General features: G+C 37.0%; 1 non-coding gene across 1 annotated transcript; it reads right to left on the bottom strand.

Annotated features, from left to right (window-relative positions):
* Positions 1-4,777: 4,777 nt before the first annotated feature.
* On the bottom strand, positions 4,778-4,884 carry LOC127108858 (small nucleolar RNA R71). Its single transcript, XR_007796361.1, has one exon. It is a non-coding gene; the product is annotated as a small nucleolar RNA R71 (small nucleolar RNA).
* Positions 4,885-6,109: the final 1,225 nt, after the last annotated feature.

The raw sequence follows: 6,109 nt of genomic DNA, 5'->3' as shown, positions 1-6,109 counted from the left end.
GCATTGAATTACATAAAGGTTATGCATATGAGTTATTTTGGGTGTTGTTGAGTAATTGTTGTATTGATCTATGTAGTTGAAATGTATAAAAGTTGATGTTTTTCCTTTAGGTTACCCTTGAATTCTTTTGCACCATTATATATTTTGAGCATATTCTCACCCATTTGTTTTGTTGTGGTGTTTTGTGCTCCTTCTTGGGGTACAGACAAGCATGTAGATTAATAGTTTCTTTAGAGCTGAAGGATGGCGTTGAGGCTATTCTCTTTTTCAGTTTTAAGCATTTTTAGATTATCGTTGGTATGATATGTAACACTGGGCAAGAAAACGTTATGTTTTGTTTTATTATAATTTATTGTTGCGAGACTAAATTTGATACCTCCTGGTTTTTAGTTACTTTGATGTTGAAGGTATACTTCCCTGATTGAGTTTAATTTTAAATAAAAGTTATAATTGAACTTATTTGATTGATTAGTTGTTTTTAATGAGCAATTCCACTGCGATGATCCTAAGTAAAGGCGAACATATAATAATAGGTGTTTTAAATTAAATATTTTATTTAAAAAGTGTTACAGAGCAGATTGTATGAGGATTTTGTGTGACATCCTATATGGAATAGTTGTTTATAATTGTGTTATTCCTTATAATTTCGAGTGGGGATTTTAGGGTGTTACATAGTGGTATCATAGCAGGTCATTCCATCCGTCTAGTTTTTTTTTGTAATTTTGTTTGTGCCTTGTATGCGATACGTGTGTGAAACATTGTTCGTACTTGTTTATTTTACTAACTGCTTTCCATCAGGAGCGGGATTGAAACAAGTGGGGGAGAAGCTTCTGCTTCTCTGAGATATTCCAGGTATGGAGGGTTGGTTCAGCATGCCGTTGATTACAAGAGTGCAGGCTTTTGACAAGTCAGTGTTGTTTCCTGAGTTTGTTAAAGAGGGAGATTTGAAGTTCATATCTATTGAGTGTGTGAAAAGATTGAATTTGGAAGTGTCTGCTATGAATGGAAGCATGGTCATTGATACCCTAACTAATGGTTCAGTGACTACTTAGTTAGTGTGTTTGATTGTCCTTTGATAATTTATGATAGAGATTTTGGAATTGACTTAGTTTGTTTGCCTCTAAGTCAACTCGATGTTATTCTGGGAATGAATTGGTTGGAGTTCAACCATGTGCATATCAATTATTTTAATAAATCAGTGAAGTTTCTTAAATATGAGGAGAGCACATAGTAGGGTTTCATGACCGCAAGGCAGGTAGGATATCCTTGAGAAAGAGTTCTCAATTGTTCATGGTGTTCGCACCCTTGAGAGGGTGAAACAAGAGAGTGATTATGGATCTACCTGTTATGTGTGAGTTTTCTGAAGTGTTCCCAAATGATATTAGTGATTTTCCGCCAGAACACGAAGTTGAGTTCGACATAAACTTAGTACCTGGTACTAACCCGATTTCGATGGCTTCATACAGGATATATGCTTTAGAGTTGAGTGAGCTGAAGAAACAATTAGAAGATCTACTTGAGAAGAAGTTTGTTCGACCGAGTGTTTCACTGTGGGGAGTGTCGGTGTTGTTAGTTAAGAAGAAAGATGGTAGCATGAGGTTATGTGTTTACTATCGACAACTGAACAAGTTTACTATCAAGAACAAGCATCCTTTTACGAAAATTGACGATTTGATGGATCAGTTAGTTGGTTCTTGCATATTCAGTAAGATTGATTTGTGTTTGGATTATCATCATATCCGTGTGAACTCATACGATATTCTGAAGACTGCATTAAGAATAAGATATGGTCACTATGAGTATTTTATGATTTCGTTTGGCATGTATAATGCGCCTGGAGTGTTCATGGAGTACATTAATAGAATATTTCATTCGTCCTTAGATTAGTTTGTGGTTGTGTTCATCGACGGTATTTTGATATATCCAAAGTCTGATGAAGAACATGGGGAGCATCTGAAAGTTGTGTTGCAGACCTTGAAAGAAAATAAGTTGTATGTGAAGTTATCCAAGTGTGAGTTCTGGTTACAAAAGTGATTTTCCTTGGTCATGTGATATCTAATGGTGGTATTTTTGTTGGTCCTTCAAAGATAGATGTAGTGTTGCAATGAGAAACTCTGAAGTCTATTAATGAGATTAGAAGTTTTCTTGGTTTGACTGGTTATTACAGAATGGTTATCGAAGGCTTTTTGAAGTTGGCATTGCCTTTGACTTTTTTGACTCGAAAAGGTCAAGCTTATGTGTAGAGTGTTCGGTGTGAAGAGAGTTTTCAAGAACTCAAGAAGAAGATAACATCAACTCCAGTTTTGATTTTGCCAAGTCCAAGTGAACCATTCGTTGTGTATTGTGATGCTTCGAAGATGGTTATAGGCGGTGTGTGATAACATGAAATAATATCACATTTTTGGACTTGATTTAATTAAATTATATTGTTATTTGATTCGATTTATTTTATATTATTCGATATTACTTGGTATTCTATTATTATTTATTTCAGGTGTCATTATTTGAAGCATGTGTGAAAAGGAAAGAAAAGGGGTGCAAAAAGAGGATTCTGTAGGAAAGCATCTCACTAAAGCCCAGCCCACGCCAACTACAAGGAAAATGGCCTGTGACGACCGCCACACTCATGTGACGAGCGTCACGCCCCTCTACTTAGTGTTACGACCGTAACACATGGTGTGACGGACGTCACACACCCCACTCCTACTTTTTGGCATTGACGTGCGTTACAGAAGGCAGTTCTCTCCTATTTTTCCTCTTGGACTCGTTGACGCTTGAAAAACCCTACGGAAGATGCTTTTGATAAACGGTTACTTTATGGAGGAATATAAATAGACCTCAAAGGATCCAATTGACATCTCTCTATGTCGTGCAATATTTTTACAGCAATATATTTTCTTCAGCATTCTATTTTCTTAGCATTTTCTTTTCTTTTCTTTTCTTTGCTAGCTTAATTTACTAAGCATTCGATTTATTTTCTCACAATAGTTTCTACACCGGAAACTATTGTGTAATTTTTACTGGATCTAACCTTACGTTAGATCATAGTATTTTATTTCCTTGTTTTTATTTATCTGTCTGATCAAGAATTGTGAAGAACAAATCCAACCGACTTGTGGTGGAGTGTTCGAGCATCGAAGCTAGGAACAAAACCAAGATTTCTAGTAATTTACCAGGTTCATTAATTAATTGAGTTATTGTTTTAATTTACATATGCTCTGTGCTGCTGTTTATTTATATTGTCTGTTTGATATGGCTGTATTTATGCATGATTATTGTTTATGCGTGTTTGCCATGTCCGGCTAATTAATTTAGATATTGGTATGTAAAGTAAGCGGAATAAAGGAATCAAAACTAAGTTGGTTTAAATTTATTTCAAAATATAGTCACTCTTTTTCCGGTCTCAATTTACAGAGTTAATACTAAAGTTTTTGTACGAGAGTAAAAGACATAAAGAAGTTAAAATCAATAGAACGACGGTTTGAGCTTTTAACTTGACAGTGTAAATTGAACATTAACTTTAAATCAGGGCGAAAGCAATTTTTAAAGTTAATTAAATTCTAACCATTTTCAAAAATTATTTTTAAAGGTTAAATGTGAGGACGAGAGTTAAGCATTTAAGTTTAATCATATAGTCTAAGTCAACAGACCGAGAGTTTGAGACGAGGGCGTTTAAACAGTTAGCATTTTCTTAAAAAGAGTTTCTATAGATTCTATTGTTTTCAAAAAGTGATTTTAGATTTAACTAAATAGTGAGAGCGTACGTTAATATAAAGTCATAGTCTGATTCAACAGAGCGAGAGTTTGAGGAAAAGACTTTTAGTTAATAGTGTCTACTGAAAAGACTTATTTTAAAACTAAGAAACCAACGAAGATTCGATTCCCTAATTTCGACAAACTACATACCGATATCCGTGCTATCTGATATTTAATCTAGATCCAATTTTAGTTTTACTTTTCCCCCTAATCATCAAAGTATCATCAGCCTTAGCTTTACGAAGTAACCTTAGAAAAACGGTATATCGATTCATTAAGTCCCTGTGGGATCGATATCTTTTAAAACTACGCGATTAGACTGTGCACTTGCAGTTAATACCCCAATAGACTCATAAAGTCGCGATCAAGTTTTTGGCGCCGTTGCCGGGGTCTTTTATTTAGTCGATATCGTAACTCTTCTGTTACGCTGTAGAGACTAAGGCAATTTTTATTTTTTCCTTGTCTTTCGTTGATTTGTATGCCACACACTCGCTCACAAGGCGAACCGTACTACTTACGAATCAACAACATTGAACGATATCTCCGAGTCTTACGACGAATTCGAGAGTATCGTGCTGCAAACAATCTTCCTACAATCGAAATTCCTGATCTCAAAAATCTCCTTCCTTCGCCGATACGCGAGATGGCAAAACCAGCTCGTGCTCTTCGAGATTACGCTGCTCCATCGCAAGATGAGCCGCATTCGAGTATTGCTCCACCCGCAATCGAAGCAAACAACTTCGAACTTAAACCTTCGTTGTTGCAGGCAGTGCAACAGAACCAATTTTCTGGAAATCCTACCGAGGATCCAAACCTTCATTTATCCGTATTTGTCCAATACGCTGATACTATTAAAGCTAATGGTGTCACTTCAGAGGCAATTCGACTTCGTCTCTTTCCTTTCTCGTTAAGAGATAAAGCTAGAAGATGGCTTCAGTCTCTTCCTTCCAACTCAGTCACTACATGGAATGAGTTGAAGAAAGTCTTTCTTGCCCGATATTTTCCTCCAAGCAAAACAGCTATGTTAAGAGCCCAGATAAATGGATTTAAGCAGAAAGATAACGAGTCTCTTTTCGAAGCATGGGAAAGATACAAAGACATGTTGAGACTTTGCCCACACCATGGTTTAGAGGACTGGTTAGTAATTCATACCTTCTATAATGGTCTCTTGTACAACACAAGGTTAACAATAGACGCCGCCGCCGGTGGTGCGCTTATGGATAAACCTTACGCTGACGCTTATCAACTTATCAAAAGCATGGCCCAAAACCATTATCAGTGGGGAAGCGACCGAACAATGGTAGAAAAACCTCAAACAAAAGGGGGGCATGTACGAGATAAGTAGCCTTGATCATGTTAATGCAAAAGTGGATGCTCTTGCCCAGAAAATTGAAAGTTTAAATGTATCACCTCCAGCCACCGTGGTTGCCGTAACTCAAAATTACGAAGTCTGTGGAATTCAAGGTCACACTCCTACAAATTGTCAACTCCTAACAGGAATCCAAGCAGAGCAAGTGAACTATGCTCAAGGAAATCCTTACTCGCATACCTATAACTCAAACTGGAAGAACCATCATAATTTTTCATATAAAAGTAACAACGCTTTATACGCACCAGGTCAAGCTCCCAGTCAAGCCCCAGTTATACCTCCTAGATATCAAAAGTCGACCCCATCTACACCTAACAATAACGTTCCTAGGAAATCCAATTTGGAAATCATGATGGAGAACTTCATAGCTTCTCAACAGCAAACCAATAAAGAGTTCTTAAACCAGAATGTACACGCTAGCGAACAGATTAAACAACTAGCAAGTAAAGTAGATGCCCTGGCTACCCATAACAAAATGCTAGAAACACAAATCTCGCAAGTAGCTCAACAACAAGCGCCTACTGCTGCCCCAACTGGTACATTTCCTGGACAGCCCCAACCTAACCCGAAAGGCCACGCTCATGCAATTATATTAAGAAGTGGAACATAGGTAGAAGGACCGTCTGACCCAAGGATTGAGAACCAAAACTCTAAAAAGTCAACAGAGGAAGAAGGTAGACCCAAGGAAAAGGAAGAGTGTAATAAAGAAACCGTAGAAAACAAAGAACCTTATGTACCTCCGCCGCCTTACAAACCACCTATCCCTTATCCTCAAAGGCTAATTAAATCCAAAGACGCGGGCCAATTTAAAAAAATTATTGACCTACTGAAACAATTAAACGTCACCATTCCTTTTACAGAAGTTATTACACAGATGCCTTCATATGCTAAGTTCTTAAAAGAAATTTTATCTAATAAAAGGAAACTTGAGGACAGCGAAACCGTTACACTCACTGCTGAGTGTAGCGCAATAATCCAGAATAT

Source organism: Lathyrus oleraceus, chromosome 7 (genome assembly GCF_024323335.1).
Source record: "Lathyrus oleraceus cultivar Zhongwan6 chromosome 7, CAAS_Psat_ZW6_1.0, whole genome shotgun sequence".
In the NCBI taxonomy this organism is placed as follows: Eukaryota; Viridiplantae; Streptophyta; class Magnoliopsida; order Fabales; family Fabaceae; genus Lathyrus; species Lathyrus oleraceus.
This window is presented reverse-complemented; position numbering and strand designations above follow the sequence as displayed.